General features: G+C 49.1%; 1 protein-coding gene and 1 long non-coding RNA gene across 3 annotated transcripts in view; one reads left to right on the top strand and one right to left on the bottom strand.

Annotated features, from left to right (window-relative positions):
* LOC127037527 (uncharacterized) overlaps nucleotides 1-12,039 on the top strand; it is a 267,537-nt gene that overhangs the window by 131,268 nt on the left and 124,230 nt on the right. The window lies entirely within an intron of this gene.
* The window catches only part of LRRC75A (leucine rich repeat containing 75A), a 177,366-nt gene that overhangs the window by 84,141 nt on the left and 81,186 nt on the right, over nucleotides 1-12,039 (bottom strand). The gene's annotated exons all lie outside the window — the stretch shown is intronic.

The raw sequence follows: 12,039 nt of genomic DNA, 5'->3' as shown, positions 1-12,039 counted from the left end.
ACTGTCAGCCTGCTGGGGCAAGGCTTGTGTCGCATGACGTTCTGAACATGTTATCAGTTCTCGACAAACCACCAGCCCTCCCATTTCCTTCTCCAATAGTCATTGATACCGCTGGCAACCGAGTTCTCAATCAGGATTCCAGTGGACAACCCATCCTTGCAGGTTCAGGGTTAGGAAAGATGGCATTCTGAAGCCAGGGAGAATTGGGGGCCCCTAAACATCATAATGTATTGCCTGATCAGATTAAACAGCCATGTGAAAGATAGGACAACTAAATCCAGCGCTGCTGTTCTAGGAGTGACACGTCTCTGAGCAATTATCACTCACATCCCTCTGCTTCATTCTCCAGCACCTGTCTATAGGCTTTCATGAGCAGCTGCATCACGTCTCAAAGAGAGACCAGGCCTTGCCTTAGGCTTCAGGGAGGAGCAGGGGCCCTGCAGTACTGCGTTGAGTTTTGGGCGCCTCAATACCTTCAACGTGTCAATGAACTGGAAGGAATTCAGGGGAAGAGAAATAAAAGTGTTTAAGGGTTTGGAGCAACTGATGGCAAAAGATTAGTCACCCTGCATAGGAATAGCTCAGATCTGTGGTAGCTTAGTGGAGAAGAGAGGACCCTCCACACACATTTGAAGGTTGTAAACACCAAGCCAGAAGAAGAATCATTTGGGGTGCCACCAGGGGCTATATCCAGTCTGTTAGACTGTAGAACAAGATCCTAAACCAGAGTTCCTACCTGTTTCCATTCTACAATCCAACCTGGAGCTCCTTCCCCACTTTGCCCTACGAGAAGGGCGGTGTGGTCCTGACACCTGTCCAAGACCCCCAGGTTGAGAGCCCTTGCCCTGAGAAAAGCAGCAGAAGCTCCAACACAAAGATATTTTTAAATGGACAGCACAAAACACTGGGGAGCATACAGTGGTGAAGGGAACATGCTTGCAATGGCAGAGGAACAGACTAGATGATGTAATAGGTCTTATTCATCTCCGTTTGCTATGAGTCTGCAAATAATACGCAGCCCTGATGGGTTTAATACAAGATGTGCGAAGAGCCCAAGAGAAGCTGTTAAAAGCAACTGAACGATTTTAAGCAGGTGCTTAAATTAAAAATAGGAAATCAGGAACGGTGAATCATCACAGCGAGTGGCAGGAAGTCTGTTAGAAACCTGACTGAAACATGGATTCCTAGATTATCAGGGCAAAAGTAACGTCTGGGATCATGTAGCATGACCCCCTGTGTAACACAGGCCATGAAGCTTCCCTGAATTAATTTAGAAAAGAATCTAATCTTGACTTTAAAATGTCGAGTGATAGAGAATCCACCTCCTCCCTTGGCAAAGAGTTCCCGTGGAGAACTACCCTCACAGTTATAAATTCGCACCTTTCATAGAATCATAGAATATCAGGGCTGGGGTTTTTTGGACAAGCCAGGGCTTTTTTCCAGGCTGCATTTGTCTAGTGTCACCTTCCAGCCATTGGCTCTTGTTAGACCTTTGTCTGCTAGACTGAAAACCTCCCTCTTATGAAACTTCTATTCCAGACTGTGATCAAGTCACCCCTTCACTTTCTCTCTAGTCCTTTACATGCGCCTGTGCTTCTCGCCTCCAAACATCGCTGTCATGCAGTGGTGGGAAACGTAGAGCCAGCAGAAGGGTGTCTGCACGCAGACGAAGCTCCATGGGAGATTTAAGAACCTGACTTACAGAGAACACAGTGTCTGGTCAGTTACGGCCTACTGCTTCTGGGATTCAGACAGGCTCTGTGGTAGCTCATATATTCATACTGAATAATAATAATCTTACTTTGCTTTGATACAGATGCTTTCATTTAAGGCTCTCAATGCCTTTTATGCACATTGACTAATTAATCCATACTGCTCTTCTGTTCCTGCTAACTCCGTTTTGCGGAAGGGCAAACACCGAGTCCTGGTCTACACTTAAAATTGAGAGCTGTGTCACTCCCGGGGCCTGCAGCTATGCTTACCTAACCCCTGGTGTAGACCTGGCTGGGTCAAGGGAAGAATGCATCTAACCACCTAGCTACCACTGCTCCGGGAGGTGGATGAACTACAATGATGGGAAAAAACCCTTATGACACTGTAGGAAGCATCTACACTATGGCACTACAGCGCTGCAGCTGTGGCCACGGTAGCGCTCATAGTGCAGACACGGCTTAAGAGACAAAGTAAGTTACCCATGGTCTCGTAGCAAGCAGTGGCAGAGTCTGGAACAGAACTCCGGGGCCCAACCATCCAGTCAGTTGCACACACCCACGCATACGCATTCACGGGGAACAGCATGCATACAGGAGACAGACTGTGTGGGTTCCCAGGAGCTTCTGGCTCTCACTTCTCATTAAGCCAAGTACTCGACCAGTCTCCAGCTGCTTAGCTATTGCCTTCCACTGCCTGTCTTTTCCCCTTTAAAGCTGCCACGTGAAATGTCAAAGATTAAACATCCCCATCACAAAAACAATAATCAAGGATTGCAGCAAAGAAGCAAGCATGCTATGGTCACAGTTCTTCCCCTGCACAGCTGTCAGATGCCAAACAGCCTGTTGTCTTTCTGCTGAGGTCTGAACTTCTTTGTGCCATTGTCATGTGTGTGCATACAAAGCAGTTCTGTTGGTGCACGGAGCATGTGGCTCTTGGCCATGCAGTCCCAGCCTCCAGCTGAATGCCTGGCTCTGCTGGGAAACCTTGCAAATAGCTTTGGCTGGGAGGCAAGTTTAGGGAGCGAAGAGAGAGGCACGACAAAAGCAGTAGAGCCAGAGGTGGGGCGGGGAGCAGGAGGATTTCTGGCTCTGCAGCCAGCACGCGGAGACAAACGCTCTCTCACTGCAGCGGGGGGTGGGGGGACCCTCCGGTGTCGCCCCAGGCAAAGGCCTAAAAGAAAGGGCAGGGGAGGGGAACTGCACCACCGGGTGGGACTGGGAGAAGCCAGGCAAGTTTGAGGCTTTGGGCCACCCTACTGTAGGGATGGAGCCGATGAGGAGGAGGAGTCTGATCCCCTCCAATTATTTGGAGACAGCTGGGGGGGGAGGGGGCTTCACGGCAGCACCGGGGGTGTCACTCAGCTCTCCACGGGCAGTTCCCCAGCACCTCCGGGACAAGGCCCAAGCTGCATTTATCCACAGACCAGGTACAGCACGGACAGCAGTTTCCCCTTCTAAGCCCTTTGCCAATGGCTCTCTACCCTGACCTGGAAGGCTACCCCCTAGGGGCAGAGCAGGCAATGCAACCGGTACGCCCCTTCAATCCCCAACCTCCCTTGCAAGAGCGCCACCAAGGGTGCCCATTTGTGCCAACGGTGGCAGCAGCCTGCATCACATAGGCACCAGTCCCACGGGGATCGGGGTTGGCAGAGGCAGATCACGTAAGCCACTGAGGAGCAATCAGTGGACAACGACCCCAAATTAGTTTGGGATTTTAACTGTTCTCCAGGATATGACAGAGCCCAGTGTAAAATGAGGAGTGGACAGTGAATTATGGGATGGGTGGACAAGGGACAGTCCTGCCAGAGGTGAAAGTGTGCCGGTATGGGCCGATACAGTGTACTGGCAAGAGTCGGTGCGCCGGACCAAACCGGCTTCCCCAGGCCGGTGATTTAAAGGGCCTGGAGCTCCCGGCAGCGGCCGGAGGCCCAGGCCCTTTAAATTATCACCAGAGCCCCACTGCCAGCAGGGGCAGCCAAGAGCCCCGGGGCTCCGTCGGCGATTTAAAGGGCCCATGACTCCGCTGCAGTAGTGGCGGCCGGGTGCCCTGGGCCCTTGACATCACCTCTGGAGCCCCAGGCCGCCACCACTACTCCAGGGGCTCCAGCTGCCCTTTAAATCTCCACCAGAGCCTCCCTGCCAAAGCCCCGGGGTAGTGGCGGCAGCGAGGAGCCCCCGGGGCTCCCTCGGCGATTTAAAGGGTCCAGGGCTCCGCTGCGGTAGAAGCAGCTGAAGCTCCAGGTCCTTTAAATTGCCCTCGAGCCCCAGGGCTTCCAGCCACCTCTGCAGCTGGTAGCTCCGGTGGTGATTTCAAGGGCCCAGGGCTCCCAGCCACCACTATCGCAGCCAGAGCCCCCGATTTAAAGGGCCTGGATTTAAAGGCCCACCTCTTCTGGTTGGGACCCCGCCCCCTTCTCAGGACTCTGATGTACCGGTAAGTCCTTTAAGTTACTTTCACCCTGAGTCCTGCACGGAGAGACAGGGAGTCCCCACTCTGTGCTATGCTGGAAATCTCTAGGGCCAGCTACTGCAAGTGGCTAATGCCAGCCTGTGTTCTTGGTATGGGAGAGTGACTTGTGCATCCAGCCCCACTCTACAGGGTTCAGCTTCTGCACCAAGGCAGGGGAGGGAGAGAAACTTCAGCTTAGAGTTCTATGGTATGAACAATGAGAAGTCCGAGCAAAATAAGAAAGCATACGACTGCCGTGGCCGCTGCAGGCAAACGCCTTCCCAACTGCAGCGTGTCCAGAAAGCTAATCTAACTGTAAATCATCTGAAATCAATGAGAGCCTGTTTGGTATTGAGGCTTTACCGTGAGACGGCCTGTGACAGGATACAGATGGCCCAATAAAGAGAGACTCAGTTGGAAATCCCGAATAACGGTCCCTGAAGAGCCGAAAGACACAGCAGAGAGAACTTCTCCTGCACTTCCCAGCAGGCTCAGGACCTGGGCGCAGATTGTACATGTCCCACACGGGGAAATAAAAACCTGCCTGTTCTTTGTGTTAACTGTGCCTCAAACCTCTAGTGTTAAGAGAGACATTGTGGGCTGCGTCCCTACACTACACAGACTCAGTTCCAGCAAGCAGGTCAGTCCCAGGCTTGGCAACGCAACCGTTCTGGACCCATTATCATCTATAAAAAATAAAAGTGGCTCTTCCCAAGTGGGCCACAGATGCAAAGAGCTGGGAGCAAGCGAGCCCGGCCTGAAACAAACTGTGCGCAGCGTGGCAGAGCCATAAATATTTCACCTCCCTGATGATGCACCGGGGTCTGAGAACCGCCTGCTCCCCCATGCCCTGCCCGGCCCACAGCAAGGAGACTTGGTGGGAAGTGGCTGGTGGCCAGCGGCCTCTCATCCCCACCCTGGCAGCAGACATCTACAGGTGATGGGACCCACACTCCATTCAACAGGCCCACTCTCCCCTCAGCGGGACGAAGAGGCCGGGGGCATGGCCCCAGCGATTCGGTCTTCTCATCCTGCCAGGATCCTTAGGGGAGACCCTCCTCCCCAACAGCAATCTGTGATGGGTTGTGGCAGGGGCCATGCTCACCTCCTCTGGAGGCCTGCCTGACCTGATCCCTCTCTGCCTTTGATAGTCTCAAGTGGTCCATGCTGCCTTCTCCTGCAAGAGAACAGCCTCATTTCTGAGCCTCGTCTTGAATTCGGACTCATTTTCGGTGAGCAGCGTGTCGCTGATTTACACCATGCTCAATACAAGGCACAATGAACTCAACCTCTGCCTTCATTAACCAGGCCATGCTCCACATGGAACAGTCCATCCACTGCCAACTGCCTCCCCTGGGTAGGAGAGTTATGCCAACAGATGCATTCTAATGAACTCTCAACATTCAGTCGTCAGCTATGAAATGTGGGACCAAGAAACTGTGTGCACATTTAAGAGGAGAGAGACATCCCGAATACACAGCCCTAGAAACTCCGATTGTCCTAGGCTTTGATGGCCATTGCTGTTTATTCACATTGATCGTTCTGTGTTTTGATGCTCATCGGAAGTAGTGAGACGGGAGAGTTCACTAAGATGTCACATCCCAGAGCCTCTCTTAGGAATCTAAGCACTCCAACATCGCTGTGAACTGAATATGTTATACATGTCATTTGTGGAATGTTTTCTCTATATTCACCCCAGAAATCACCCAAGCAGGAGGGTATAGAGAAAGATATTATAAATGTTCAATTAATCAAGCCACAAAGTGGATTTTGACCAATTATGCAATGGAAATGCTATGAAACAATTACCGTATATATTCGTTCGTTAGCGCGTTCATTTATAAGCCAACCCCCAAGATGGATAGGTAAAAATGGCAAAAACAGTATGACCCTTTCATAAGCCGACCCTATATTTCAAGGGGTTGGCAAACTTCGGCGCCCGGCCCGTCAGGGTAAGCCGCTGGCAGGTCGGAATGTTTTGTTCACCTGGAGCGTCCGCAGGCACGGAGCCCCTCGGCTCCCAGTGGCCGCAGTTTGCCCTTCCCAGCCAATGGGAGCAGTAGGAAGTGGTGCAGGCCGAGGGACATGCTGGCTGCCACTTCCCGCAGCTCCCATTGGCTGGGAACGGCGAACCGCAGCCACTGGGAGCTGAGGGGCTCCATGCCCGTCAACACTCCAGGTAAACAAAACGACAATGTATTAGATATTCAATAATTCAATAGAGCTTAAAATCCTCAAATTTTGGTGTAGACCTGTTGCTAAGCCGACCCGCACTCTTAAGGCATAACAAACATCAATCAAGAGCTGATTTAATTCAGCAGAGACAGATAGCTACTGCTATCTGTATGAACTGATAGAGGGAAGGGATGGAATCAGTAGTATCATCTGCATCCCATCCCTCATCTGAGACAGCAGGCAATGATGGATACTTTCAACAGTTCGGGTGGAAACTCGAAGTATCTTTGTAATAACAGTCAGCTGTATGAGAAGGTTCATGTCAGAGATGAGTTGGAAGCAGTTTCAGAATGACTTGACAACCGAATTTTAAAAGGTGGCTAGCAGCCACATCTGTTGATTTAAGGTTAGCGATTAGGGACCCATTTCTGGTACTTAAGCATACGCTTAAGCGCAGAGCTATTCAGGAAAGTACTTACGCACAAGCTAAAGTTAAGCACATGCCTAAGTACTTTCTTCAACACTGATAGCTTCCTAAATCGGGATCTACAATACATCAGAAGACTGAGAGAGAGGACTTCGCGGGAGTTACATTTCTTTCTACCACCTCTCAGGATAGGGCCCCATAACACCTAGTTGCTACACACTCCAGAGCTCCTTTTAATTAGCAATAGATGAACACTAGGAAGGAAAGTGTTTTGCAGGAGCACCCAGGAACGTGGAGAACTGCTTATTGCACTGGAGGATCTCAAAGCACTGTGCAATACTTCGTTAGTTAAACCTCAAAACATCTCTGGAAGATAGGGCAGGAATCTACTCCCTCTAAATATTCCCCACCCACTCTGCCAACTTCAGCTTTCCTCATTCAGGACCCTGCAGATCTAAAAATGAGAGGAAAATGCCACAAATTTTTTACACCTACAAAACCTAAGGCCTCCCTAAGTGATTTATCATTGGGTCTGTGGGTTGTTTGTTCCCTTCTGATTAAAGCAAAAGAAAGTAGTTTGTCATCAAATAAAATTGGAAGCGAGAAACCAGTGAAAAGTGCTTTATCCAGAATGTAAATCACTCAGCCACTTGTGGCGACATTTCTTCTAATAGCTAAATGCACAGCGAGTTTTCTGAGCAATGTCTTTAACGCGCCAGTGCTCTGTCTGCACTGGCATCAGAACAAAATTTGAATGAAAAACTGAACAGAGCACAAAACAGGGATCCCATTATCATCCCAGAACCCACATGGTTCATATACGTTGCAAGTGCTTAGAACTCTGACTCCATCAGTCCATGAAGACTGACCCGCCCGCGTATGGTAGTCGGGGCTCTTCTGCAGAGTCTCTCAAACGATTAGGAGTTGTGCACCCAGTTACTAAGACACTTAAAATGCAGAGGGGCCCAATCTACTAACCTTGATGAGTGTTCAGTATCCAGTTTTGTGATCACCCGTTACAGACATAAGGCCACGTGATAAAGTTTGGATCCAGATCTGAACTCCCCTAGTCTTTGGGGACGGCTCACATGCTGGGTTCATTCAAGGGACAACCTCTGCAAAACCAGTGACCTCATTGGACTGCCATTGTCCCAGATTAACTGGGTTTTAAGCATCTCCAGAAACTTGGCCATTTTCTTCCACATCTCACTGAAACCATTTGGCTAGCACTCTCGATGAACAACAGTTACAACTTCCTGCTTAAAGCACCCTTCCCCTACAGCCAGGCACTCGGACGGCTACACAAACAAGTCGAGCAGAATAAAATAAAACATCATGAAAAAGCCAATAAAGCACTATAAAAACCAAAGTGAATCTAACATCTACGATGCAAAACAAAAGTTTCCCCTTTGGGATTAATATTTGTATTCGTAGGCTCAGGATTGATAGACTAGCTAGCTAGGACCCTGTATTCCTGCTCGAACAACTGTCTCCTTCTCCTCCAATTAACTCTGAATTTGTTTTGTTCCCTTCCACGCTGCCAATGCATAAAGGAACCGAACTAGGGAGAGAGGGTGACGCACGCAGAGAAAGCTGTTGACTGGGCTCAAGAATTTGTTCTTGTTGAGACGCTGCTCTGCTTTGTATGCTGGATAACAAGCTACTGCTGTGGAGTTTTGCACACAGTCCAACAAATTGTCACCTTTCCAGTGATCTACCAGACCCCCGGCTCAGAAAAATATACATCCAGTCTCCAAAAGGCAGATACAAAAGTAGATTCATAGATTCTAGGGTCAGAAGGGACCAATGTGATCATCTAGTCCGACCCCCTGCACAAAGCAGGCCACAGAACCCTACCCATCCACTTCTATAACAAACCCCTAACCTATGTCTGAGTTTTTGAAGTTTTCAAATTGCGGTCTGAAGACCTCAAGCTGCAGAGAATCCACCAGCAAGTGACCCATGCCCCATGCTGCAGGGGAAGGCGAAAAACCTCCAGGGCCTCTGCCAATCTGCCCTGGAGGAAAATTCCTTCCCGACCCCAAATATGGCAATCAGCTAAACCCTGAGCATGTGGGCAAGACTCACCAGCCAGCACTCAGGAAAGAATTCTCTGCAGTAACTCAGCGTGAAGATTCAGTAAATCCAGCATTACATCCAGTAAATCCAGCAACAACAACATGAAGATTCAGTAAATCCAGCATTCAGTCTTTTTGTCATAAAGAGAAGTTTGGTGACTGTGGCTCCTGCTAGGCCATTTGATATGATAGCCTCAGTGGTGCCTATTGGCGGCATCTGTATTCAGATTTGGACTTGCATCTCAAAACCAGCTGGTAAAAGTGGTGTTATGGGTCTCAGGAAAGCCCTGGTCATCCTGCATTGCATGCAGAATCCATGTTGACTGGTGTCTACAGACTCTCATTCCACACAAGTGGCCAGAGTTTCAGAAGAGCTCAGCTCTCCTTTAAGCATCGAGACAAGGGCCAAGGGTGAAATCCTGGCACGACTGAAGCCAATGGGAACGCTCCCGCTGATTTCAACAGGGCTGTGATTTCACCCTAGATTTTCAGAAGTGCTCAGCACCCAACAGCAACCGTTCTGAAAGGGGAAGGAGGTGGTAGAAGCCCCATCAGCTGGCCAGGGCAAAATGCTGGAAACGCCGTGGAAGAATTCTGAGCTGGCAGAGGGCCTGATAAGCTCTTCTACCTCTGAGCCTACAATTTTGCCCAATTCAAACGCTGTACAATGGGCCAGCATGTGGCTATTTTTCTCTCTAATTAGATGTTTATGTGACCTCTATTGTCACAGCATCTCTGCGCCTCTGAAGTGCTTATCCTCACAAACGCCTCTGAGGTTGGGAAGTATTATTCCCAATTTCCCAGGGGCACAATGGATGCACAGAGAGATTTAGGGCTTGTCTGGTGCACACTAGCTACTCTGCACTAGCGCCCCATGTCCTGGGGGTGCTGCAATTAGGAGAGCACGTGTAAGCAGACAATGTAGCGCTGATGAAGCTAGCTCACTAAAAACAGCTGTGTAACCAGGCTTGCTCAGGCTCGTCCCCTGAATACGTAGGTAGGGTCCCAGGTCGGACTGTACTTCGGTGGCTAGTCCACCTCTCCACAGCGACACTGCTATTTTTAGCAAGTTAAGCTAGCTTGAATAGGCCTCCCTATGCTGCCATTACGCCTCCCAACTTCAGTGCAGACAGACCCTCCGGGACTCGCCCCAAGTCAGACAGGAAGTCCGTGGCACTGCTGAAAACTGAATCCACAGAGCCTTAGGCCAAATCCAGCATCTCAACTGCCAGGCCAGCCATCCTCCCTTTTTGCAATGGCCATCAAGGAAAATTGAATGTGACCTGGTATAAACGAACTTCGGATGCTGTGCGTGGGAGTCTGCAGCATACGGTAGCGAGATCCATAGCGAGTAGCTCGTTGCAGTCACTGTTCATTTCGTTCATTTCATTCAGGCAAAGCTTTAATGATGAAACAGCCACTTGGATAATGGATTCAGTCTTTAGCACTATCAGGGAGTTCAGGGTACTGACTCAGACAGACTGGGGTCTCTGTCTCTGAAACCTCCTGCTGTTCTTTGTTGGAAAGAAAATGGAAAGGTTAAACACTGCACAAAGGTGGCAGCCGTGTCATAATATTATGCTGAAAATTATCACCAATATTATCCTGAAAGCTGCAATTACGAGGTGTGGAGGTGGGGGAGAAAAATGACTCACAAGGGGAATGTGACAGAACAGCAGAGAAGGACAGAAAGACAAGGTAGTTCTAATGCAAATGTACCGGAGTGGGGAGGGGGGGAGAATCAGTAGGAGCAGCCTAATTCTCTGTGATCAGAGTAAAGAAAAACTCCTACAAAGTGTAGTCCAGGTTCTCGAGCTCTGCTCTTGGGAGAAGTGATTTATGTGAACGGCAAAAGCAAGAAAGTGTCCAGCCCAGGACACTGGATCCAAAGCTCCTCATGCTCTGCTGGATGACTGGATTGAAACATCATGTTCTGGCCCATTTCTTGTAAACGGTCTAGTGGGGAGAAGTCCCAGCAGGAGGGCTGAGAAAGACTCCATTCATGAATGCAGGTAAAGCAATTTGAGGTACTAAGATGGAAGATGCGAGGGCAGGGCACAGGCTTGGTCCGATTGTGCTTCGTTCAAGGCAGGCTTGAGTACTGGGTGCAAGTTGGAGGGAGGAGCAAAGTGAGAAGATCCCTGTTTTAGCAGAACTGGCTCCCAAGCCCCCACAGGAAAGCACAAGAAAGCAATCACAGCCCAGGTTCAAGCCACTGCAGGCCTCTGGCTTTCCCCTCTCATTCAACCCCATTCAGGGAGGGGACAGGCTAGGGTCATTCAGATGGGTTCAGATCACAGCTATCTGTGATTTCTTTAAAGGTATAGATTTTTAACTGCAGGGCGGCTGTAACTTCAGACTGTCCCTTGATATTTGGGGCTTTTAGCACATAGATTTACCATTACATTCCTAGCCCACCCCCCAAAAACCAACAGTGATTGCTTACAACGAGAGACCCCAGCTTTTAAATCACCCATTAGATTGCAAATGAAATTGAATGTCGGTAGGAAAACATAATTCCAACTGTCCATATAAAATGCTGGGGTCTAAATTAGCTGTTACCACTCTAGAAAGATCTTGGCGTCATTGTGGAGAGTTCTCTGAAAAACAACAGCTCAGTGTGCAGCGGCAGTCAAAAGGTGAACAGAATGTTGCGAATCATTAAGAAAGAGAGAGATAATAAAACAGAAAATATCATATTGCCTCTGTATAAATCCGTAGTACACCCACATCTTGAATACTGCGTGCAGGTGTGGTCGCTCCATCTCAAAAAAAAGATACATTGGAATTGAAAAAGGTTCAGAAAAGGGCAACATAATGATTAGGGGTATGGATCGGCTGCCCTATGAGGAGAGATTAATAAGACTGGGACTTTTCAGCTTGGAAAAGAGACGACTAAGGGGGGATAGGATAGAGGTCTATAAAATCATGACTGGTGAGGGGAAAGTAAATAAGGAAGTGTTATTTACTCCTTCTCATAACACAGGATCCAAGTGTCACCAAAGGAAATGAATAGGCAGCAGATTTAAAAGGAAGTATTTCTTCATACAACGCACAGCCAGTCTGTGGAACTTGTTCTTAAATTATTGCTCTGAAGAACAGGCAGCCACTGCAGGATGGCAGCAGCTCTGTACTTCTTTAGCAGCAAGCTTTAATCACAATGCCTGATTGCCTCTTTCATATCCAGAGCTCAAAGCA

Source organism: Gopherus flavomarginatus, chromosome 19, assembly GCF_025201925.1.
Source record: "Gopherus flavomarginatus isolate rGopFla2 chromosome 19, rGopFla2.mat.asm, whole genome shotgun sequence".
Taxonomy (NCBI): Eukaryota; Metazoa; Chordata; order Testudines; family Testudinidae; genus Gopherus; species Gopherus flavomarginatus.
The sequence above is the reverse complement of the archived record's forward strand: the minus strand, read 5'-3'. Positions and strand labels throughout refer to the sequence as shown.